The sequence below is a fragment of the Callithrix jacchus genome, chromosome 15 (assembly GCF_049354715.1).
Source record: "Callithrix jacchus isolate 240 chromosome 15, calJac240_pri, whole genome shotgun sequence".
NCBI lineage: Eukaryota > Metazoa > Chordata > Mammalia > Primates > Cebidae > Callithrix > Callithrix jacchus.
The window spans coordinates 26,663,267-26,689,793 of record NC_133516.1 but is presented as its reverse complement, the minus strand read 5'-3'; the positions used below and the strand labels follow the sequence as shown (position 1 = coordinate 26,689,793).

Here is a 26,527-nt window from a genome sequence, read left to right as displayed (position 1 = left end):
TGATGAGTTAATTTAACATAAAGACAGTAACGATGGCTAAGACTTAACTGTGGCAGCAGCCAGATGAACACATTTGGCCTCTAACCAGAGCCTAGAATGCCTTACCCAGAGGATGGAATGGTAGTTTGCCTGCTGACTGTAACTGAGTCCTGGACAATCACATGCAAATGTTATCCATCTTAGGTTTTTTTTTTTTTTTTGCAATGTAGATAGCAGAGGTCAAGGATCAGGCATGAATAAGCTATCCCACCAGGGAGGATCCTGGATCCTGAAAACCAGCAGCTGAGACTCCATAAGTTCTGTGGTCTGTTTTCCTTTGGGTCATGTTCCTTAGGAAATTTTTTTTCCTGTCATATTCAGGAAAGAAGCCTAGACTCCTTTGATTTAACACTAAACTGTTCAGAGTAGTTATCCCTAGAGTGAGATTGTAGCTCAGGAGACTGTGAAAGGGCTACTATTTTTTAATATTTCTATAGGGCTTGAATTTTTCATTTCAAGTATGTACTCTTTTGGTAACTTTAGAAAATAATGCAGTTTAGCTGCCATGATAAACCATTTGCCTTGCCCTGCGGTATGGACAAGAAACCTGTCCTATGCCTTCTTGAGAAAGTCTCTTCATCTTCAGTAAACAATAAAAAATCCAGTCCTTAAGGTCTTTTCTTTTTTCAGAGTGCATTTGGATCCTTTCTGCTATTAGCTTTCTTACACAGCATGAATTGTCCTGCATCCCTGGTTTCTGTCTGCCCCATGAGTCAGCTGTTCCAATTTATTTTAAAACATTAATTTTAAGTAAAATTAGAATAGAAACCACATTTATTTATCCACAGTGCCTGGGCCCAGTGCCTGGTATAAAATTGACACTTTAAAATGTTTTGAAAAATGGCTGGGAACTCTTATTAGTCAAAGGACTTCTAATGACCACCGGGTTGTTTCCATATGGCAGCCACTGCAGGTCTCCAGCGGGTGGGAGGCGAGCCCTGAGTTCTTTAAAAGGCTTTCCCTGGATGTCGACCCAGCTACCAAATGCAGCTGGGAAGGGAATGTGGTAGTCTGGCCAATGGTCTAATACTAAAATCAGGAGTACCATCTGAGAATCCAACTGCTTGTGCCCTACTTACCTAGTCATTGGGCAAGGCAGGTTAGATCTGAGGGGGAAATTACTGGCCAGGATCTCAGCATTTTATTGCAAGCTTGAGAAACTAAAAAGGAAGCAAAATAAAATATAATCAGTTTTTTTGTTGTTGTTCTTGTCTTGCCAATGATTTGACAAATTGATACTCTTAAATATGGCTTTTCTGACATTTTGTATGGCCACTGCACTATCTGCCATTTAATTTTTCAAAGTAACTTCCAAGTTTCACAGCTCTTGAGCGCCCTGTCACTTTTTGCTAGTTTTGCTTCATGTTGTGACAGAAGGGGTCACCTCATATCCTGGTGTGCAGTGGTGACAACTGACATATTTAAGTTCAACCTTAGCCCTTCCAGTTCTGGTCCTGTGACCTTAAGTCTCTGAGCCTCAATTTTCTAATCTGTCAAATGGTATTAATTATGATAGCTGCCTCTAGTGTTGTTTTGGGGATTAAATGAGGTAATCCGTTTTTGTTTTTTTTTAAAGCACAGGGGCTGGTGCATAGTAAAGACTCAAGAAATGATAACCCTTGTTATCATCATCAACATGAAAGCTTACCAAAGAGGGCCAGAAGGACTTGGGATATGGATCCAGGAAATCTACCACTTTCAGGCCAAATAATAATCATATTAACAAAACCAGTGGAGTTCCGCTGTGTGATTCTTCTGGGACCTCATGTTCTTTTCTTTGCAGTATCGGAAAGTGGGCAAGGAGGTGGGGCGTGGGGCATGCGGCACAGAAGTGAGGAGGGAGGCTGGGAAAGCAGAGGGAAAATGAGGGCTGCTGATGGTTGGTGGTTCAGAGGCAGCAAAGCCAGCAGCAAGGAAATGGGAATTACCAGGCACTGAGGAACCCTAGTGCCAGCTCTCTGCTGACATAATTAATGAGGCTGTTGTGCCAAAAACGAGGCATGTTGTTAATATACAGACCTGTTGGGAGCACAAGGGAAATGCAAATAAAAGTTTTGCCAAAAGGGGAGTGGGGTCAAATCAGCTCCAGAGTGAGACCACATTATCTGTCAAACTCTACTGTATGGGAGGCGGGGAGACAGTATAAAGAAAAGGGGAGAACTGATTTCAAACAGGATCAGTAGTTACAAAATAGTAGACTTCTAATATTCTTGTCTGCTGATTTTCCTTTTACCTCTGTTTCTTTCAAAGTCTGTTCAATTGGTCAAATTTACTTGATAATAAAAACTTCTTAGGCTGATGCAAAAGTAATTTTTTTTTAAATGGCAAAAACTGCAATTACTTTTGTACCAACCGAATACAATTCCAACGGAGTTTTAGTATTTCAGGACTTTAATATACATTCCATAATATACACAAGAAAAAAAACCTTCAAGCTTATTTTTATTTTTACTTTGAAGAGCTCTGGGTTGCTGAGAGGAAGCAGTCATGAACCTACACAAAATTACGATTTTTGGGTCAGGCACAGCGGCTCACACTTGTAATCCCAACACTTTGGGAGGCGGAGGCGGGCGGATGACCTGAGGTCAGGAGTTCGAGACCAGCCTGACCAACATGGAGAAACCCCCGTCTCTAGGAAAAATACAAAAAATTAGCCGGGCGGTGGCACCCGGCTGTAATTCCAGCTACTCAGGAGGTTGAGGCTGGAGAATCGCTTAAACCTGGGAGACGGAGGTTGCAGTGAGCCTAGATCGCGCCATTGTACTCCAGCCTGGGCAACAAGAGTGAAACTCCGTCTCAAAAAAAAAAAAAATGTGATTTTTTTTTGTTCCTGATGTTTCCATCATAAAAACCAAAAACAATGACTGATTTCCCATGTGTGTTCTCAATGGCGAATTCAATTTTTTTTCCCAAAGAGCTTCTTGAATCATGCGGGTGAGACCCACCTAGTTGAAGGTGCCTGCGGGTGGCTTTGCTGTCCAAGGCTAGGCAGGAAATGGAGTCTCGGGCAGCCACTGCTGTCCTCTGCGGGTGTGGCTGGGGACTGGCTGGGAAGAAAACCAGCGTCATTTGATACAGTTGCTCTGGAAGGTCTCTGAGCACGGGCCCTGACACCCACTTTCCCAAGAACAAGCCCGGTCCTCCACCCAGCAGACGGTCTCGTGCAGGAGAGAGGGATGGCGATGCTGGTCTCACCAGAGCCAGGGTGGTGTCCCCACGAGGTGAAGGGTCGGGGTGGGGGGCAATACAAGGAAGTTACTTTGGTCTGTTGCTCCCCCTTTGTTAATCCATCGCTCTAAGCTATCCCCTTTTTCTCTGGCTTTGCCCAGGCCGGGTAGTGGAAAGCGCTGGGAACCAAGTGGCTGTTGTTGGAGGTGGCCGACTGCGGAAAGGCCTGCTTTATTTCGTCGCAGTTCATTTATTTTCCTTTTCATTCTACCAGCTGCCCGGTGTTTGGTAAGTTAGAGCACGAAACACTTTTAAGCCGGGCCTGAGGGGCCGGAGCAGAGCCGCAGAGCTACGCAGGCGTGCGTGTGCATGTGTGCGCCTGTGTGCCGCGCGTGCAGGTGGGCCGTGGGCGCGCGCACATTGTTTCTGTCTCCCGCGGCGGGGAGCGCGCAGGCTTTGCCCGGGGACTTGGGCGCCCTGCGCCGGGGTGGAGCGGGCAGTGAGGCGGGCGGGAGATGCTGGGCTGCTCTGGAGAGCGCGCACCCAGCGTGCTCACCCGATCAAGGCTCCGCTTTTCGCTGAGCTCAGATCCACACAGGTAGCCCTCAGCCGCCGCCCGGGGCAGTCGCTGCTCTTATTAGCTTCAATTTCCGGCCGAGGAAGCGAGGCACAGAGAGGTTAAGGCGCCCAGCTATTAGGAGGAGCCTTTGAACTCAGACAGTCTGGCTCCAGAATCTGCATCTTAACTCCATTACGCGTTATTTCTTAAACGCAGGCCACCCGGACTCCGGTTTGAAACGCATTGGATAATGAATCCTTTTCGCCTCCCTCCTTCTAAAATACCAGTTCAGTTTATCGGGAACCCAGAGGTAGCCCACCGTGTGACTCAGTGGCACGGAAAACATCGGAGTCGTTGACTTTGGGGTGGCAAAATGGGATCTCACACATGGTACTTTATCAAATAAAGGGCACCGGCATGTTAAACTGATTCGTAGCATCTTTTACATGTGACAATACATAAACTTTAATAACACATCTGATCCTTTCTGATTTTTTTTCTGACTTTAAGTGATGCATTGTATTAGGAAAATATAGGAAAGGACAAAGAGGAAACGAAAAATTCCATAATCTCAGCTCCCCACCCTGTAATACTGTATGTTGCTGAAAATCCAATGATTTTTTTTCTAAGCATATGCTATCATAAAATTGATGAAAAGAAATGTAAAACAGCATCATAATGTACATGGTGTTTTATAATTTTTCTATTTAATTATGCATCACGAACATCTCCCCACATTAAATATTCTACTACAAATGTTTTTAATGACTACACCGTATTTCATTGTACAAATTTGCCATGACTTGTCACTAGCCTTGTTTTTTGACATTTAGGTTGCTCCCCAATTTTTGCCATTATAAATGATGGACACTAGAAAGCAGCAATTTTTTAGACACATTATGACTATCTCCTTAGGACAAATGGCATTGCCAGGTCAAAGATCATCACACTTTTAAAGGGGTCAAACTATTATATAGAAAGGTGGACTCAGCCTACTCACCTCCTGGTAGAATTAATGTGCCCGTTTTCTTTCTCAATTCTGGGTGTTATTGCTCCAGGCAATCTTTATTAATAAACAAATTACAGCCTTCAAGGAAAAACATACCTCAGTTATTGTATTAGAGTACGCCAAGTTTCAAGAGAAAGACTTTATGTGATTGCAGATACTTGAAACATTTGGGAAATTCAGTTTATTCAGATGCTCCCAGGACTGCACAAGACTCAGCAAAGGACATGGTAAAATAGGGGCACTTTGGAAAAAAGAACTAGGAAAGAATTCTCAAGCCACTTTTTTTTTTTTTTTTTTTTTAAGGCAGAGAGATAGATGCTGTCTCTAAAATAAAAAAGGAGGTATTAATTGCCTCTTTAGCTGGATCTTTGACTCCCTGGCAACTTTCCCATTGTCAGGTCTGAAAACGTTGATGGTGCTGCTTGCCGCAGAGCTACTGCAGAAAAATTCAAGGCAGCAAACCTGGTCAATTAGGGTTTCTGTTAATTTTCTTCCCCTTTCATTCTACCAGCTTCCCTTCCCCCTTCAGCAAGTTGGAGTGACAAATATTTAAAGTCAGCCTGTCACGCATGAGCAGCGCAGCTATGTGAATGACTGATTTTCTTGACATTCTAAACAGCTTTGTGTGTGCGTGTGGAGACCTGCAGACCCCAGACCTGCCACCGTCTGCCTCACAAGGCAACATTGGTTTAGTATTTGAGGCAACGGTGGGAGTCTAGGCAAGTGGCATTTTATGACCAGGACATTTAATCTGCAGATGTTTTAGGAATAGGCATGTTTGTCACAATGACCTCTAGGTGACTTTCTACAGTGACAAAGAGGAGACTTTTAGGGTGTGGTTTAAATTCCCTTCCTTGCACAGCTTGCTCTGAAATCACTTTTGCCTAAGGGACTGGAGACCATGATGTCCTTAGTGAATCTGAAAGATGCACTTGGACCTAACTGGCCTTTTATCTCCCCACTCAGTGTTGCAGCAAGAGTAACAGATGTCTATTTAGGGAAGGCATGTTCTCTTTTTCTATGCAAACCTTGTTGCTAAAAATTCTCTTTTAGATGAATTATTAAACCCAATTTATGAAATAAGGGCAATACAGATTTCCTCTGGAACTATTCTTTCTCTCTGATATGCGATACCTGTGTCTGCTGGTGGAGAAAAGCAAAGAGAATATGAGAAGCCAGGCAGGGATGGGAGAAAGGTGGGATAAGTAATTAAAGGTCATTTTATAGCCCCAGAAATTCCTGGAATGTTTGGACCCCTTGGGGTGCATCTCGAATTATTTAGCCATCATATAGAAATGCACAAAACCATAATCATTTTTGTAAACCTGGATTTCTTCTCACAGTCTAATGAAGTAGGAATATTTAACTTACCACAATTCCTATAAGAAACAGCACTGCTTTTGTCTGAGAACAGGCATTGATCTGTGTCTGGAACATCAAGGTGGTGCTTCCAAGGAAGAGAGTAGGTTATTCTTTTTTATCCAAGGGGAGGGATTTTGTGTTGCTCTTGAAGGGGACTCAGCAGGAAAAAGTGGCTGGAAGAGTTGAGTGGACATAAAGCCACAGAGAGGTGCAGTGGCCCCTGGATATCCTGAGCCCAGGGATGCCTGGGATGCTTAGCTGGTTGTTTAGCTTATAAACTTAATGTGAGTTAGAAACCACCATCACCTTGCTTATGAAATCTTCAGTAACATCTACTTTTTAAAAGCATAAAAGCCTTCACTAATGAAAATTCTCCATACATTTTTTAGAAGAACTCTTTTTGCAATACATGAATTTTTATAGTAATTATGGGGGAAAAAAGTTAACCGTTGACTTGAAATTCACACCTTAATGCCAACCTTAGATGCTGCCTCAGGGAAAGGGGGGTCAAGTTGCCTGGGTTCAAACTGTGGCAGTGTGCCCTAATATAGATTACCTACCACTCTCAAACTCCACTTCATCCTGTCTACTTGTGGTTAATAATAATACCTACATCCTAGGGTTGTGAGAATGGGTCCAAGAGAATGCAGGGAAACTACTTACCAGGACTTGTATTCAACTAATAAGAAGGTATGCACCATGAGGACCAAGAGAAGGAATAAAACCTAATTAACACTCAACTTCCTCTGCTGTTGGAAGCCTGCAGATGGGAATGACAATAAGAAGCAAGTCCATTCATGCTGCAGACATTAGAAAAACTCAAGAATTGAAAGACCAGGGACCTCTGAAAGTTGGGGAATTGGAGGAGCTGAAGGAAGAAGGCTTGATATTTCTGTGTGAAGAGCAGTTAAATCCCTGCCCAATACAACCTGAGTTCGAGGCCTTCTTGCCCCGCCAGAAGCCTAAAATTTTACCCTCTGGAGAAACTGATCCAGGCTGGCTTCCAAATGATGCCAGGCACAGTTGGGATGGAGGTGGGGCTCTGATCAGAAACAAGGTTAAATGAAATTGTGCAACTTTACCCCCACTACAGTCCTATTTCCCCAGTAGGCTCCCAGAATGCCGGTTGCCAGGTTTACATTCCCCAGGCCAAAAACCAGAGGAAAGAGCAGAAATACTGAATTTTGGCAGAATCTTCCAAAGGAACAGCAGCAGGGCCCCTGCCTGATCATCCTCAGCAAAGACCCTATTGGCAAGCTCATTCTACTTAATGAGCTTCCAGCCAACATTGGATGCCACCTTCCTAATATAAATGAAAAGGCAATGATTACAAGAAAAACCTTAACCATGGAAAGCCAATATCAAAACAAATAAGTGGAGAAAAGGAACTTAAACAGAGATCATGCTGCCCCACCCTTGAAAGGAGTAAAGGCTGTGCATCCATAAGATAAGACTATTCAGAGGGCAGTAGAGATGTTGAAAATGAAAAAAAAAACACAAAACCAGAAATAAAATGCAATAAAAAAGATGGGGCTAAAGTGGGTAAAGTCTCAAAAGGTGTGATAAAAACGTTAGATTCTTATTAGAGGCACACATAAAATGAAACATACTGCAGAGAAAAGAAAGAAAATGGAGGAGAGAAAATGATCAAAGAAAACAGTATTCTGAAGTAGCTCAGAACAAAAGGATATGATTTACCAGACTGAACAGGCCTCAAAAGTACTCAGCATGATGAATTTTTTCTTCTTTTCCTGTATCTTTATTTTTTATTCTATTTTTATTTTTGTGGGTACATAGTAGGTGTATGTATTTATGAGTTACATGAGATATTTTGGTGCAGTTATGCAATGCCTAATAATCACATCATGGAGAATGGGGTAACCATGCCCTCAAGCATTTATCCTTTATATTACAAATAACCCACTCGTACTCTTTTAGTTCTTTTTAAATGTACAATTAAATTATGTTTGACTACAGTCACCCTGTTGGGCTCTCAGATACTAGGTCCTATTCATTCTTCCCAACTATTTTTTATACCCCTTAACAATCTCCACTCTCCCTCCAATGCCCTTCCCAGCCTCTGGTAGCCATCCTTCTACTACTCTCTATCTCTACGAGTTCAATTATTTTAATTTTTAGCTCCCACAAATAAGTGAGAACATGAGACGTTTGTCTTTCTGTACCTGGTTTATTTCACTTAACATAATGACCTCCAGTTCCACCCATGTTGTTGCAGATGTCAAGATCTCATTCTTTTTTCATGGCTGAATAGCACTCCACTGTGTATATGTACCACATTTTCTTCATCCTCTCATCTGTTCATGGACACTTAGGTTGCTTCCAAATATTGGCTATTGTGAATAGTGCTGCAATAAACATGAGACAGATATCTCTTTGATATACTGATCGCCTTTCTTTTGGGTGTATACCTAGGAGTGGGATTGCTGGATCATATGGTAACTCTAGTTTTAGTTTTTTGAGGAACCTCCAAACTACTCTCCATAGTGGTGGCACTATTGACATTCTTGCCAGCAGTGTATGAGGGTTCCCTTTTCTCCACATCCTCACTAGCATTTGTTATTGCCTAACTTTTGGATAAGAGCTATTTTAGCTAGTATGAGATAAAATGTCTCACTGTAGTTTTGATTTGCATTTCTCCAATGATCATTAATGTTGAACACCTTTTCATATACCTGTTTGCCATTTCCATGTCTTATTTTGAGAAAAGTCTATTCTGATCTTTTGCCCATTTAAAAATTGGATTATTATGTTTTTTCCTACAGAGTTATTTGAGCTCCTTATATATTCTGGTTATTCATCCTTTATCAAGTGAGTAGTTTGCAAATATTTTCTCCCCGTCTGTGGATTGTCTCTTCACTTTGTTCATTGTTTCTTTTGCTGTGCAGAAGCTTTTATTTATTTATTTATTTTTTGTAGATGAAGCTTTGCTCTTGTTGCCTAAGCTGGAGTACAATGGCAGGAGCTCAGCTCACTGCAACTTCCATCTCCTGGGTTCAAATGATTCTGCTGCCTCAGCCTCCCAAGTAGCTGAGATTACAGGCATGCACCACCACGCCCAGCTAATTTTGCATTTTTAATAGAGATGGGGTTTCACCATGTTGGTCAGGCTGGTCTCGAACTCTTGACCTCAGGTGATCTAGCTGCCTTGGACTCCCAAAGTGCTAGGATTACAGGCTTGAGCCACTGTGCCCAGCCCTCGGAAGCCTTTTTAACTTGATGTGATCCCATTTGTCTATTTTCATTTTGGATGGCTGTGCTTGTGGTGTTTACTCAAGAAATCTCTGCCTAGTCCAATATCTTAGAGCATTTCCCCAATGTTTTCTTTAAGTAGTTTCATAGTTTGAGGTCTTAGATCTAAGTCTTTAATTCAATTTGATTTGATTTTTGTATATGAGGAGAGATAGGGGTCGAGTCTCATTCTTTGGCATATGGGTATCCCGTTTTTCCAGAACCATTTATTGAAAAGACTGTTCTTTCCCCAATGCATTCTTGCCATCTTTGTCAAAAATGAGTTCACCATAGATGTATGGATTTATTTCTGGGTTCTCTTTTCTGTTCCACTGAACTATGTGTCTGTTATGCCAGTATCATGCTGTTTTGGTTACTATAGCTCTGTTGCATAATTTAAAATCAGGTCACATCATTCCTCCAGTTTTGTTCTTTTTACTTAGAATAGCTTTAGCTATTCTGGGTCTTTTGTGGTTCCATATAAATTGTAGAATTGTTTTTTCTATTTCTGTGAAATGTCACTGGTATTTTGATAGGAACTGCTTTAAATCTGTAGATTGTTTTGAGTAGTATGGACATTTTTAACAATATTGATTCTTCCAATCCATGAACATGGACTATCTTTCCCTTTTTTGTATGTCTTTTTCAATTTCTTGCATCAGTGTTTTATAGTTTCAGCAAGTTAATTTTAAAAATAAAGGGGAAAGGGAACCATCTAAAGTACATTTTAATAAAATTTAAGTCTTTCAGGAATAATGAGTAGATTCTAAGAATCCCTCTTGGAAGGTAGGGCAAGAATGACAGATCAGGGCATCACATACAAAGGATTAGGAGTCAGAGTGGCATTAATCATCATAGCAGCATCAGAATACAGAAGATAAGGGAACAAGACTCAAAATGCCAGGGAAAACATTTTCAGCCTAGAACTCCATAGCCAGCTAAGCAAGGGTGATCTCTAGAAGAAGCTAGTACAGATATCCCAAAATAAAGGAATTAGCAAAGAAAGAGGATGCCATAAGGATCCAGAAAAGGCAGTCAACACAGAAGAGAGGCAAAAGGAATTAAGAATTTGGTAAGTGAAGCCCCTGGATGACCACTGGGTAGCGAGGATGACAGGTCACCAGCTCAGATTGGAACAGGAGGAAGGACAGCTCCTGGAAGGACATCTCCAAGGTACAGATGGGATGGGTATGTTTCAATATACCCAGGGGAATTTTACATCTCTTCTCTAGAGTTTGTGGGGAAAATTAGTGATGGCTACATAAGTTATGCAAGTGGAAGGAAAGTCAATAATTTATTCCAGGGAAAACAAAAAGTCATATGCAAAAGAAAATGCAACACTTTTCTGGAGCAGCTTGACCAATGTTTACTTAATAAAAATAACATGTTCATTGGATATTGATTTAACAAACCTGTGACATGATTACATGGGGAGGATGGAGAAGGAAAAGTAGATAAGGTAAAGGTATCCTTTCTAAAACCCTCATCAACCATAGCAGGAAGGCAGGAGATTATGTCTAAAATGGAGAAGTCGAGAATCAATAGTATGTCTTTTACTCAGAAAAGTGGAGGTACATATTTCCTGAGTTGGGACTTGGGGTGGGGGAGGCATGGGGAGGGGAACACTATTTTTCCTTACTAGCCTTATAGTAGTATTTGACTTTTAAAAACATGTATATGTATTAAATTTGATAGAAATAAAATTAAATTTTAAAACAAGGCTGAGCACCATGCCTGGCCTAGGTAAGTGCCAGCCATTGTGGGGCAGCTGTTCTTCCCATTCCTGTATCTTGCCCTCTTGGTTTTTCTCAGCAAACCCTGACAGGCAAGTTACAAAAGTTGGCCAGTGGGATTCCTTGTAACTTTGACTTTCACTTCCACACTTAGAGGCCCCATAATAGCATCTGTGGTGGCGGTTGTTTTTTTGTTTTTGTTCCTTTGCTGTGTTTTGCCTTTAAAGAGAAGGTGCCTGAATGCTGGGCTTTGCTGGAGAAACTCAAAGTGCATGTGAAACTTTGATTCAGAATGTTTTTGGTGTTGCTTCGGTTACTGAAATAACTGACTGGTGTTTAAAATAGGAAATCTGTACTTTTCACCTCATATATAACTAGGGATTTTTCTTATAAGGATTTTATTTATGTGAAAAATTGGACTGTCTTTTGGAAGACTGGAATGGATTAAATGTTCCCAACTGAAATAAATGGCAAAGGCCTTTTTTTTTTTTTTTTTTTTTTCAAAACACTCCTTTGCCTTATGCCCTTTCTGTGAGAGGTAAATTGAGTATGCTATGTCAGGGGAGAGCTGTGCCTGGTAAGAGTGGATTATTTTGTGGAAATCAGTGAAAAGGTTGATAGTTTACATCTGAGCTACCTATGGAGGTAAAGGTGGCAGCACCCTGGACTCCCAGGGCAGAGGGGACTAGAAGGAGGGTTAAGGGCTGGGAATTGGCAGAAATCTGTGGAGGAAATGGAACTTGAACTTCATTGTGGCCTTAGGGGTCTGCAGTCTTCTTAGCTGGATCTGGTACGGCCAGAGAGACCTAGCTGACCTCAAGGTTGTAGGAGTTTCCCAGGTTTTCCTGGCATTATCACACCCACATAGCTGTCTTCACCCCATCAGAGATTAGCAGGTTCTGGTATTTGGTATTGGTACGGAAGACAGGCTTGCCCCAAACTAAAAAAAAAAAAAAATTCTGGATGACCAAATTGTGTTTCCTTTCTTAAAGTCAACTTCCCTCCCCCTTTCCTAGAATCGAGCCAAAGTTGCTCCCCACCGAATGGGGCACCCCTCTTCACGTCTCAGTGCAGCTCATCGTCTGCTGTGACTTAAATAGTAAGAAGAATTTTTAAAAATAAGTTTTGTCATCAGCCGTTCTTGATCCTGAGCAGCACTGCTCCCGCAGATGTGGCAAAATCCTCTCACAGGCCAGCTTGCTTTGTTCCGGAGGCAATTTGTGTGGAAAGCAGCAAGTTCCCTGGTGCTAGAGGGCACAGAAATGGACCTGCCACCCTGCCCCTGTGACTGGGGGATCAGGCGGGGGCTATGTGTGGGTGTGAATGCGTGTGGGGTGTGAAGATGTGGGTGTGAGTGTGAGTGTGCATGCGTGTGGGGCGGGTGGGGCTGGGGCAGGAGAAAGGAGAACGCAGCTCAACCTAGTTAAGAAGTTGAACCCAGCTTTCCGGGTATGTTCTTTTTTAACAAAGAGTGGTATGTTCTGTCTTAACTATTCAGCTTCTTGGTCTGAAAATCTCAGCAAGATTCTACCAAGTTTATTTTTAAAATGCTTGTAATTTGAAGATGGACTTCAGAAAGACTCGATGTTTGCACGGGGTAGGGGGTGGGCAATTGAAAGCCACTTATTGACCTTTCTGCAGTGGGGAGAAGAGGGTGCTGGTGAAGTAGGAGGCACTCATCTTTTATTATCAACAGGAGAATATGTTGTGTTTTATGTGAAAAGTATAGGTAGTTTAAGAAGAAACGCGTTCCTCCGTGGTGTGGGTTTGCCATATGTCTGGATTGCCGCCATGTGACAACTTGGGTCCTTATTTTAAGGACAGTACTCAGACAAAAAAGCGTGTGTCCCTGAGCTGAGAGCTTCACATACAGTGACTCAGTCCTTTCCTGGGGTGTCACCAGCCACTGGGGGTACCACTGGTGATTTTAGGTGGAATGTGGTGAACACTTTTACTTTAAAAGTTATGTGCTTATTTTAATATGTATTAGCAAAGATGAAAACCAGCCCAAGTTCATAATTACATGGAGAGATGAAATTCCTGTCAAACAAATAGTTTGAATATTGATTTAACAAAACCTGCGACATGAAATGTGAGTTTGTTTAAGAAAGTTACCAGCTAAATAATAATCCAGGAGTGCGTCTCCCCAGGTTAGATAGGAGAAATAATTCTCCCTGAAGGTCCCCATGGCAATACTTATAAAGGGATCATTTGCAAATCTCTGGGACAGGGTACACGGGGGCCCTAAAGAATGCTGAGGTCCTCAGAGAGTAACCCTAGGGGGGGTGCCAGGCCACCTTAGGCCTGAAGAGTCAAAGGAGGAGGAAAATCCACTGACAGCCAGAGCCACAAAAGGGGCACAGCCATGGACACAGACAGGGCACCAGAGTGAGGAGGAACAAACAGAGATTCTCCCACCTCCCTCCTCCTGCTGCCTCAGCCCTCCTGCCAGCACCTGCCATAGGCCAAACCCAACCAGAGGCCAGTGGGCTGGGAGCCCAGTGGAGTCCACAGGGTCTACCTCCCAAGGAGTACAGATCTGGGCAGAGACTGGATCTAGGTGGGGGCAGGGTGGGAGCAGAGAGTAGCCAAGCAGTGGGTGAGCTGTGGGCATGGCAGGAATGGCAGAGGTGGTGAGTGGGGGCTGGATCTGGCTTCTTATGATGGTCCAGTGAGGTTGGTATGGATTGGCTCACTTTTCAGATGACAAGCTGAGCCTTAGAAAGGTTGAAAACTTGCTCAAGCTTACATTACTGGTGACAGAGCTGAGTCTCAAATCAGGTCTATCTCATCAGAGCCTGAGCTCTTAAGCATTATACACACACATACCCCCAGCTCATACAAAAACCAGCAAACTGATATTGGAGCTATGTTCACAATGAATACAAATAGTAAAGCAAAATTTTTAAATGTTCTTGAAGTGTTGATGTTTCATCTCATTATCTCTGTGGTTGAGGGTGCAGAGGTGGGCCTCTTGTGTAGACAGGTTCTGCACTAGACTGCTGGACTGCATTTTGGTTCACCCGATGCCTTGTTATTCCAGCCACAGAAACACAAACCCTGTTTGTCCAAGTGCCAGAGTCTGGTTGGCTCTCTTCAGGGTTCACACTCAAGGACAGGGCTCCTGGCCAAATTAAAGTGGGGCCTGGGAGAGTCCAACTGCACTTAAAAAATAATAATAATTGCATGTACTTTCTTTAATGAGCTCTCATTCCCACTTGGCAGCAGGAACTCTAAATTCAGTCCACTCCAGCAAAGCCCAGTCTAATCCAATCAAAATGTTCGTCTAATCCAGGAATTCAATCACTGTCCAGTTCAAAGGTCTCTCTCCACAAGGTCTGCCCCTCCTCTACCTCTACCCAGAATATCCCAGGGACCTCCTGCCAGGGCAAGGCCCAGAAAGCAGGGGCAGGGAGAGCCAGTACCTGCGGGGATGAGGCTGCATGGCCTCATGGCTGCTGTTCTCTCCCTAGTCACTCATGTCCACCTGACATCTCTGAGCATTTAATGATGTGGCCTGCTTCGCTGGATGCCCCACCCGAATGCAGAGGGACCAACAGAGGCACAGTGGCAGTTCTGGCGCCTCTACCCAAGCAGGCTCCACCTCCTAGCCTCTGCCTGCAGGTCACTCTACGCCTCTGGAAGTCTCGTGAAGTGAGAGAGTAGCCCACTGCACTTCTGAAGTTGGCTTTAAAATCGCTATGGATTTCCACCGTGGGGGTGGAAATCCCTGCTTGGTTTCAGTTAGCTTAGGCTCCCTTGAATAGAAAGCGTGAGGTGTGGTGTAAGGGGAAGGCAGGATCCCAGGGCAGCAACAGTGAGGGTGAAGGAAGGGACACAGGGAAAGGGTGGGGGAAATGCAAGGTGCTGCCTTGCTGAGCCGGCCCTGCTTCAGGAAGAGGCCCAGCTGGTCATTCAGTCATGTGGGATGTCTCTGAACAGATTTACAGAAATCCCATGCCTTGAAACAGCCCATCATGGAGGAATGGAGTAGGGATTTATCCCTGGTTCTCTCCGACTTCTTTTCCTGCACTGGTCAGGGGTCTTCACAGAGGGAGTCAACTCTCCTGTGCTTCTAGGCTGCATCCCCTGTCTTCCGGGAAGCCAAGACCCTGTGTCCAGCAGCATGCCTCATCATGTGAGTCTGGGAGTTGGGAAAGCAGCCAGAGCCTTCCACAGGGGCTCTGCTTTCCAGAGCCATCACAGTAGAGGCTGGGCATGGGGTTCGTGGGGGCTGTGGAAAGGGCCCGAGGCGGGGCACAAAGGGTCAGATGCCATGGGGATGTTTCGTTCCTGTTTTAAATTTTCTAGAAGAAATTAGGCTGAACCAACATCTAAAATACTTCCGTAAAAAATACAATGAGTGACTGTGTGTCTTCAGAACACCCAGGACCAAGACTGGTAGAGCCCTCAGCAGCACAGAGACCTGGGACTTCTTCCTTCGTGTGAGTTGGAGCTGCAGCGTATTGTGGTGGTTAGACTCTGCGCCGTTAGGCAGGGCTGCAGCTTCCCCAGCTGCACTGCTTCCTGGTAGTTAAGGTTATTCCACGCCCCAAGCCTTGAAGCCCTGATACACGGATGAGAATGACAGCTATGTCTAACTCACCAAGTTGTTGTGAAAAGTAAATGGGATAAGCCAGTGTTTCTCATGTTTTGGGCATTTGCATACCACTTTCACACTTTCCTCCTTACCTGTGTACCATCTGCCTTATTATTTAGTCCATATTTTTCTTTAAATTGGCTCTATTTTAAACCTTAGCCTCATTCTAAGAAATAATATCTGTGAGTTCTCCAGGTAAACGGGCTGATTGCGTATATTTTTTCTAATATACGTTAGAATAAGATGTTAGTGTTAGACTGTTAGTCTTAAACTGAGAAAATGACCATCTCACTCATGAAAAGTGATGCAGTGCTACACTTTGATGAACACTGAGCTGATCTTTAACTTCAGGCAGAATCTGGTGTTCGGTAAATATTTGCTGTCCTGGCACCTTCAATGCTGGCCAGTGCTGTGTCACATACTTGCTGAGTGTGGGCTGCTCATTTATCTCCAGCTCTTCTGTCTTACTTGGGAGCATCTTGCAGAGGAGCGATGGCCATCTCCCACCAACTCTGCAGCTGCTCATGGACCTGGCTCTTCCATGCCCATGCAAAGACCTCCTTCTTGAAGCTCCTGTCATCCATCTCTACCTCCTTCCTCCCTCCCAGTGGCCATCTTTCATAGCCTCCTGGTCATTCCCTTTCTTCCCTGAAGGCTTTGGCACCTGCCTCTTGCCTTTGCTTTCCACTCCAAGCTCATCCATAAACGTCAATGACCTCAATGACATCTGACATCTTGTCTCAAAGGTCCTTGACCTCTTCACCTCCAATAACTATCCTCCCCATGACCTCTTCAGCAAACCACTGGCACAGTCACAGCCTGTGGAGCATGCCACCTGCTAGAACTACACAATCTTAGAAATCTTTCCAGCTGGGCGCGGTGGCTCAAGCCTGTAATCCCAGCACTTTGGGAGGCCGAGGCGGGTGGATCACAAGGTCAACAGATTGAGACCATCCTGGTCAACATGGTGAAACCCCGTTTCTACTAAAAATACAAAAAATTAGCTGGGCAGGGTGGCGCGTGCCTGTAATCCCAGCTACTCAGGAGGCTGAGGCAGGAGAATTGGCTGAACCCAGGAGGCAGAGGTTGCGGTGAGCCGAGATCGCGCTGTTGCACTCCAGCCTTGGTAACAAGAGCGAAACTCCATCTCCAAAAAAAAAAAAAAAAAAAGAAATCTTTCCATCTCAGACTTCACCCTCTGTCCCTCCAACTCCTTGTGACCTTATTCCTGTGTTTGTTTCTTTAACCTCATTAGAACTCCACTTCCTTGATGCTCCCTTTTCTCACAGGGCCACTCCCACCTTCCCTGCCCAGTCTAGGCACCGTGAGGCATTGCTTAGCAACTTGGCAGTTCCTGGCAATTTTCAGATTCCACCACACCCACCTGCAAAGCCCCAATCTTGGAGCAATTAACCTACCTGCAGGCCAGTCCTATTCCTGGGATTGCAGTGGGGCGTGTGTGGGCTGAGCCCTGTTGAAGAAAATCTACTCATCTTTTTCTCAGTAGTTTGTTTTGTTCCTATTTTCCTATTTGTGGTAATGTTTCTGTTAGATAAGTGTTCTGAAAATGATAAAGTGTAAAAAAAAAAAAAGAGGTAAAGTATTTGTACCTTCATCACAAAGACCTGACCTCTCCCATGAAGGGATTTACAGTCAATTGATTAATTGTGAGAGCAATGCTCCTGTCCTCATTTGGGTTTTACACTTCTGTTTGGAATGCCCTTCCCCTTCTAATTCAATTTTCAAGATTGCCCCAAATTAGCTTTTACAGGAGACGTTGTCTGGGACCCAGACTTGCTTAGGTGGTTCCTCTCCCACTATGCTTTCAGAGCACTTATCGCAGGGCTTTGCAAAGAGCTACATATGTATCTGTGTCCCCTATTTGACTGTGGTGTGGCTTTTTGAAGGGAAGGATTTTGTCCTACTCATCTTGGTTCCTCCACCTCTCATCCCGGAGCAGATACACAATTGTTGCTTGTAAACAAAACTAAAATGACCTAAAGCCAGAAGGACAACTTTAGCATCTGTTAGAGAAGAAAAAAGAAATTTCTTGCATTAAAATTATGAGCTGCAGTAAACAATTAATATTTTGTCTACTTAGCTCTCCAACCATGTAGAATGGAAGTTAATCACAGGATCACTTCCCCTTGGCCACTGTTGGTTGGCTTCAGCTGGGCCAATCAGAATGCTCCCTGAGATCTTTTGAACTGGAATTAGAATACGAGACATAGTTCCTCTTTGTTGGTGAAGCTGTGAAATGTGAGGCTGGGGCTGCTGAGAGCCATGTTCACCTCCATATAGAAGTCAGTGTGCAGTGAGAGAGATGCACACAGGACCAGAATGGATTCCTGCTTCCCACTGTCCCAGGTGCCTAGGCTGCTAGTCTGTGAGAGCAACAGACTGTCCTCTCATCAAATTACTCTTGGCCCTGAGCTAGACTGAGCTGAGTTACTGTCACTTACAGGTATAAAGAGCCTGACCGATTTGTGTGCTCGTCCTTTGCTTCTCTTAGGACAACCAAACCAACTTAAAATAAAAAATGGTCAAGAGATATGGATTGATGGTTGATCTGATAATTTCATGACCCTCATTTTTTCTCAATTATTTTATTGGGGTATAATTTACCCAGAGTAAAATTCTCCCATTTTCGTGTACGGTTCTGCAAGTCTTGAGAAAAGCATAGTCTTGGCATCGTTATCACAGTCGAGATAAAGAACAATTCTTTCACCCTAGAATTTCTCTGTTCTCCTTTGGTGTTTAATCTTTGCCCTCTTCCCCAGCTTCTGGGAACCAATGATCTGTTTTCTGTGCTTACAGTTCTGCCTTTGCACGAATGTCATGTAAGTGGAATCCTACAGTATGTAAGAATTATCACAACACATGTATGATGCATCTGTGTTATTGAGTACATGAGTAAATAAGCCCTTCATCTTGCTGTTTTGTATTCCGCTGTGCAATGGACCATAGTTTCTTAATCTATTCCCCAGTTGTAGGACATGCGAATTCTTTCCAGAGGGTTTCTCTCAGTGTCTACTTCACCCTTAGCTCCAGGTATTATTGCACCTGCCCCTCCGAGAGGCTGTTTCCCCTAGCAATGCTCCTGCCCCTGTCCTAGCAATAGATGGTGTCCCTTGTTGCCTGACATGTGTTGACCCAGTCACAGTGTGTGGGTGGGGGAAGGAGCGTTCTTTGTTCTGACTCAATCTGTCAGGCTGGCACCATGCTGGTGTCCCAGGACACCTCTGCAGAGGCCTTCTAAATGACTGCACTGCCCCCAGCTGTAGGAGATCTTTACTAGTTTGGGCCCAGGATGTATTTCTGTCTCTTTCTCAGGGGTGGAAATTTTTTCTGTTCTCTTCCTCCAGCTGCAATGGGTGCTCTAAGGCAGTGGAGTCTGCTGCCCTTGAGTGTATCAGTTATTCAGCAGCTTGAAATCATTCCACAAGAAAGAAGGACTTCTTGCTGTTCCTGCAGCGGCTGCTGCTGTTCCCCTGCCCCAGGGCTGCAGCATGAGAGATGCTTTCTCAGGACACTTGCTCTGCTCTGAATCTTTCTTATGAGTTCTTGGCGAGATCAGGGAAGACAAGCCTGCTAGTCTGTGCAAATTTTCTCGTGTCTCAGTCTCTTTGGGATGCTATAACAAAATACCATAAACGTGACTTATAAATAACAGAAATTTATTTCTCACAGTTCTGAAGGTTGGGAAGTCCAAGACCAAGGTGCTGGCAGATTCAATGTCTGGTCAAGGCTGGCTTTCTCAGAGATGGCTGCCTTCTCACTGTGTTCTTATATGGCAGAAGGGGAAGCCAGCTCTCTCTCTGGGGTTCGGCGTGGTGGCTCACGCCTGTACTCCCAGCACTTTGGGAGGCCAAGGTGGGTGGATCACGTGGTCAAGAGATCGAGACCATCCTGGTCAACATGGTGAAACCCCATCTCTACTAAAAATACAAAAAACTAGCTGGGCACGGTGGCGCATGCCTGTAATCCCAGCTACTCAGGAGGCTGAGGCAGGAGAATTGCCTGAACCCAGGAGGCGGAGCTTGCGGTGAGCCGAGATTGTGCCATTATACTCCAGCCTGGGTAACAAGAGTGAAACTCTGTCTCCAAAAAAAAAAAAAAAGGCACTAGTCACATTCATGGAGTCTCTGCCCTCGTGACCTAAACACCTCCCCAAAGCCCCACCTCCAAATACCATCATCTTAGGGGTTAAGTTTCAACACTACACCTGCGTCTGTGTCTCCCAGGGGCTCCATATTTTTACAGTACCCCCACTTAGCCTTTAGCAACTCATTGAAAATTTTAGGTGAACTCTTCTCACTGACTAGTATGGCATCTGGTGACGTCTGTTCTAGGTAAGCAAGTGCTGACATCCCATCTTTCCTTGCAGGTACTTGTCTTTCTCTAGATTTTGAGTTAATTGTTTACCCTGTGGCCTCAGGTCTCATATAGGTTCAAGAAAAGTTCTGAATTTGCACAATGGTCAGTTTTTTCTCGTTATAAGGGTGGGAGTGATGTTTCCCCAGCTTTCTACATCCTAAGCAGAAGACAGAGGCCATCTGCACTTTTAAACAGAAGGTGGGAAGACAGAGCCCCAGTGGAGAAGGGAGAGTCACTGGCTTAAAGTTGGGGGAGGGGACTCCCAAGGACCAGCTCCAGCCCTGGCTATATTCCAGTTGAGCCACAGGTGTTTGAACAAAAACTTGAGTTGGCTTCAGACATTTTAAAATCTGAAATTTTCTCATTTAAAAAACCTGGATGTTTGCTTTCTCTTGGAAAAACTTCCTGCTGTGACCATCCCCAGGATACTTCCTTGGTGTGGGGCACATTCTCCCTTCCCTGTCATCCCACCGCCCATGAACACTCACCTGCTTCACGAGTTTTCCTAACCTGCCTTGTCCCTGCGGGCAGGGATGGGGCTGAACCAGTGTGTTCTGGTAAAATTCTACCAGTGGTGGAGATATCAAAATAGGCCCATGCTTGTGAGTAAACAGCCAGCCCCCTGAGCCCCCAAGAACCCATCCATCAGCCAGACTGGCACCTTCCCTGGGACCTTCATTCCCAAATGGCTAAAGTTAGCAAACCCAGTGGCTGTGGTGGAACCGGGACGGGCACCTGTGCTGACTGCCATCCTGCCCCATGCTAGCATTGGATGCCTACTGACAGTATCACACTCGAAATGCTTAAGTTTGCAATTCCCAACTTAATGTCCCACACACAGGCTCCTGGCTCTCAGAAGGTGGAAGTCAGTACAGTGAGGCTATTTAAGGCGATATTTTCAAACAAGGCTTTGAAGGGCCTAGTTGTAGAAATTAGTGTAAGCAGTGAAACTGTGCTTTGGATATTGATTCTGGGAGAGTAAAGAAGAGACCAAAAACAAATAGGAGGTGAGAAATCAAAAAGTACATCGAAGAGAAGCTTAAGCAACAGGAAAATCAAGAAACAGGGCTGATACATGTCGGAGATAAACGAAAAATGGCTATGCCTCAGGGTAGCCCATTATCAGGGATTTTTTGGCCCCTTTCTACTTTAAAAAAATACAGAATTACAATAAAGTAATTAATTGTTTTGTAATTAAATACCAAAATAATTAAATTTGAAATTAAACATGATAGCATCAAGTTGTTCCGACAGGATTAATTTGTGTCTTAATCTGATAAATCACTTTCATTATTATTAGGATTAAGTTTTAGAGACAAGTAATTGCAAATGGAATAGTTCCTGCATTCCACAGAGAAAGACTGCCTGGGCTTCTGATTCCTCACACAGAGCTCTCTCAAAGGTCAAGTGCTGATCTTTAAGGCACAAGTTGGAAGAAAAAGAGAAAATATTCTTGAAAGGACTGTTTTTCTGATATTTGTACCTCAACTATGCTGTACTTGGATTTTGAAAAGTAACCAAAGTTTCCTCACAAGTTCCTATGAGTTTCTGATCAGATCAATAAAGAAATAAATAAATCAGAAGCCAAAAAAAAGTAGCCAAATTAATAGTTTCCCATCAAACAACAAACATGTAGTGTCTGTTTTGTGCTTAGTACCATGCTGGAAAATGCAAGAGCGTGGGAAGACATGTAAAATACGGTCTCTTCTTTCCAAATGCAGGGCTTTCTTCTCTTGCTAGAAAGAAAAATAACGTATGCATATGGAAAATACGATGGCACTCTGAAACTCAATAATAATAGAAGGTACCTATAAGGGTTCATTTTGTGTGTCCACTTGGTGAGGTCACAGTACCCAGATATTTTGTTAAACTGTATTTGTTATTCAATATGTTCTGTAGATGTATTTTTTTAAGATGAGACTAATATTTAAATCAGTAGACTTTGAGTGAAGCAGGTTAACCTCCATAATGTGAATGGGCCTCATCCAATCAGTTGAAGACCTTAATAGAAAAAGACTGACCTCGCATCAGAAGGGGGAATTCTGCCAGCAGACCGCCTTTGGACCTGAACCGCGACACTTCCCTGGGTCTCCAGCCTGCTGGCCTACCCTGCAGATTTTGGATTTGCCAATCCTCCACTATCACATGAGCCAATTCCTTAAAATAAGTCTCTCTCTATATATATATACATCCTGTTGGTTCTGTTTCTCTGGAGAACCCTGACTAATTCAGCACCAAAGTAAGAGATGCCTCAGGGAGGCTCACTCTGTCTTTGGCAGACTCTATTGTTACAGCAGCAAAGTGCTGCAGGATGGATGAGCCCACGGGGCCCTGATAAAACTGCAGCGATAGAAACAGACAGACAGCCCGTGGGCCACGGTTGGCCAATATGTTTCTTTAGAAAGATTGCACAAAAATTTTATTTATCTTGACTACGAGTTCTTTGGTGCCCGCTTTCATTTTTCACTCCAGGTGAGGCCTCTCTTGTCTCAACAGTCCCTACCTGGCTCCTCAAGCAACATGATCTGAATGGTGTCCATGGGGATAGAGTCCAACAGCAGGACCAGAAAGCAACATGGACATGCTGGAAAGATGGCCCTGCTGTTCTGTACAACCTTGAATAGCTCTTAAACTTCCTTGGACCTTGTTTCTTCTTCTAAAACTAAGTGTTGTAAAAAATAGATATGAATATAGCAAGTCTTCACACAGGTGGCATCCCAGGCGGGGCGATCTCCATGAAGAGGCCCAGTGAATCCCTGAGATGCTGGGTCACTGTGCAATTTCCCAAGGTTCTAGCCATGCTCCTTGCTCCAACCAGCGCAAGGAGAAAGCCTGGGTGGCCTAAGAGGAAGTGCCATCCTGGCGGGGTGGGCTGAGGGGCCCTGGGAGTGCCTACCTCTTGGGCTGCATGAGAGCGGATACCTGCCTTCGAGCATGTCTCTCAGTCCACAAGTTATAGGAGAAAGAAGGAGAGGAGAAAGCAGAAAACAAATTAACCACTCACCCTATAGACTGCCTGCCAAGTTCCTCTTCTGCCTGGAAAACCCAAGGAGAAGACAGAGAACTCAGAGACCCCACTAGGTTGGAGCACAGGGCAGGCCTGCTTAGGGCAGGACACAGGTCAGGCTCTTGGAGTTCCCAGGCTCTCAATTTTTGGTTTGTTTACCACCCTGCCGGCTCTCTTTGTATTGGCCACTGCAGCCTTTGAATAAAAGGCATGATGGAGTTGCCAGCCAGAAATCACTGTGGCCTTTTCTCAGAATCTCAGAGGGCACCCTTTGTTGGGCAAGGTGGCTGCATAGTGGAAGGTACTTGAAGGGTGTGGCAAGATTTACAGGGACTAGGGGAGACTGGTTTAGAACTCATTTGGTTTAGAAAGGACCTGCTGGGCTGGGCAGGCCAAGGTGGGAGGATCATTTGAGATCAGAAGTTCAAGACCAGCCTGGGCGATGTGGTGAACTCCATCTCTACTAAAAATACAAAAAATTAGCAGGTGTGGTGGCACGTGCCTATAGTCCTAGCTCTTCAGGAGGCTGAGGTGGGAGGATCACTTGAGCCTGGGAGGTGAACCGTGATCGCACCACTGCTCTCCAGCCTGGGTGAGACAGAAGGAGACCCTGTCTCACAAATAAAAGCCAAACAACAAACAAACAAACAAAAACAGGACCTGCTAGCTGCCCTCATTGGCTACTCCACATTGGACTCGGATATTACTCACACTCTGTTCCCTGGGACAAGTTCCCTGACTGCTTCACGACTCAGCTTCCTCATCTGTAAAGGGATAATCATAATGATAATAACCCCACATGTTTAGCGAATTAGTAGAATGAATGGAGTGCTTAGCACAGAGTAGTTGCTGAACAAATAAGCTGCTGTGTCTATTATTGGTCTTGGGCTGGGCAATGACTTAGGCCAGCCAATAAAAATCCTTCTTTAGGATTCTGTAAACTAGTGGTGGGACAAAAGGCCAGTCCCTCCTTGGTGATGAAGCTATAAGTTGCAAATGGGAGAGTCATTCCCTCCCATGTACAGGAAGCTGGTTCTGAGAGGACAAAGTCAGAGAGAAGCGGAGACGGAAGACAGAGGTCATCTCTCCTAGTGGCTTTCAGATCCCTGATTCCTGTTGCTCTGTGTGGCCCAGCAGCACCTCTGTTGTTCCTGCAGTCGTAAGATCCGTCAAACAAATTCCCCTTCGGGTCGTGGCTAGTTTGAGGGGTATATTAGCATGCTAGGTCTGCCATGACAGAGTACCACAGGCTGGGGAGCTTAAATAACAGAAATTTACTGTCTCACAGCTCTGTAAGCTGGAAGTTCAAGCTCAAGGCGTCAGCAGGGTTGGTGTCCTGTGCGGCCTCTCTCTTTGGCTTGGAGATAGCCGCCTTTTCCCTCTTTCTTCACATAATCTTCCCTCTGTCTTACCTATGTCCTAGTCTCTTCTTATAAGGACACTAGTCACACTGGATGGGAGCCCACCCTGATGACCTCATTTTAATTTAATTACCTCTTTACAGACCCCATCTCCAGATACAGTGACATTCTGAGGCACTGGAGTTAGGACTTCAACATATTGGAGGGGAGACAGGAAGGGACAATTCAGCCTGTACTGAGGGATCTGAGTTGAGTTTCTGTCACCTGTAACCAAGAGAGTCTTGACTGACATGCATGCATACTCATGGAAAATAAAATCTGTTAAATGTTTATCAAAATCTTTAAAGTAACTATTTCTGCACAGTAGATTAAGACCGATATTTGTATTTGCTTACCCACATTTTCAGTTTTTCTTCTGAAATAAACATGCATTCTCTTTGTAATAAAAATGTTTAAAAATATTTCAAAGAATTCCAGAGCTTTGCAGGTGATGGATGGGGTAAAACCTAAGGGTGACATCTGAAAGCAGACAGACAGTGGGAGTGGGCATAGGGGCTGATTGCTGTGAACAAGGTCTGAGGGCGCCCATGGGGTGCCATGGGGTGCGGGCAGAGACTGCCTGAGACAGCACAGAGATCAGGAAATAAGACATCCCTCTGCCAGTTAAACCATAAAGCATGCAAAAATGGATCCACACAGAGAAATGCCAAGTCACCTTAAAGAGGCAGGAGGGCTGCAGCCCAGATTTGCTGTGATTGGAGGAATTCAAGAGCTAGAGGCAGTGTGTGTTGGGGGCGGGGAACACAGGGGGAACAAGAGAAGAGGGAACCAGAGGCCTGTGGAGTTGGAAGCAACAATAAGCGTCTGGAAGGGGCGCTCTTGTGAAAACCAAGCTGCCGTTTGATCCAGACGTCTTGGAAAAATACAAAGTCTCCCTTAGCCTGTTAGGCTCTGCTGTATATTTTTGTTAAAAAGAAAAAAAAAAAAAAAAAATTGGGGAAGCCTTCTGTTTTTATTTTCTTTTGTTTATTTAGGGTTGAGAAAAATGAGGCTCCTGTGCCTGGACCAGAGGGAAATGGGGTAAAGACCATGAAGAGGCACTCTGGCCACCTGATGGGGCCACAGGCATTGAGACTTGTCCTTGGGCAGCCAGCACTGGGGGAGGTTTGGGGAGGGTGTGCTGGAAAGAGGGTCATCATGCAAGAGGGGTTCAGCAGCATTGAAGGAGGGGAGGCCGCGGGAGGCGAAGGGCAAATAGATGCTCCCAGGGGTGTGGAGGGCCCGGCAGCCTTCCGGTGCAGTCATCTCCAGGACTGCAGAGAAACTTGCTTCCTGTTCTGGGCTCTGTCATATCCCACTTCATTACTCCCCAGCCTCAATCAGATTCCATGACACACAACAGCAACCTGCTAGCAGTGCTTGGGGGAATGAAGACAAAGGGTGGTGGCTACATGAGAGGGAAGGACAGGGAGAGCCGGCAGCAGCCCAGGTCGGGAGAAACAGGGGGCAGGCTTCAGGGAGGTTGGAGACAAACTGCCTCTTCTCAAAAAAGAAAGGGAAAGAGGAGAGACAAAATACAAGGAGGCTAGCCAAGGGGAAAACACAGGCAATAATAATTGTCATGTACTGTCTTCTGAGTGACGGCTCCCTCACATAGAGCAGGAATGCTGTGGCTCTTTAAGGAGATATAAGACACGGATTCTGAAGCCACCCTACAAGGGGTGGGGTGACAGGCATTCCAGACAGATCTTAGATGATGAGGCTTAGAGAGGCCCAAGGTTACGTAGCTGGAACATGAAAGAGACGGGGTTGGATCGTGGCTCTCCCTGACTTCCAAGTGCCGCACATTTCTTACTGCACCACACAGCTGCCCGTGACGTGGTTGCTTCCACCTCTCACAGGGCAACATGGGGGTCCTGACCCATGAACAGTCCTGTCCTTCTCTTATCACCAATGAAGCTCCAGGACTCAGCCATTATGAAATCCAAGCAAACTTCCAGCCATGAGTGCATCCTTACCCAATAATCCCCATTTATAACAGAGGTTTTCTTCCCAGAGAACAT

At 44.6% G+C, this 26,527-nt stretch overlaps 1 long non-coding RNA gene across 1 annotated transcript; it reads left to right on the top strand.

Annotated features, from left to right (window-relative positions):
• The first annotated feature begins 3,113 nt into the window (after positions 1-3,113).
• LOC103788215 (uncharacterized) lies at positions 3,114-4,191 on the top strand. Its single transcript, XR_614075.5, has 3 exons — positions 3,114-3,260; positions 3,369-3,495; positions 3,983-4,191. It is a non-coding gene; the product is annotated as an uncharacterized LOC103788215 (long non-coding RNA).
• Positions 4,192-26,527: the final 22,336 nt, after the last annotated feature.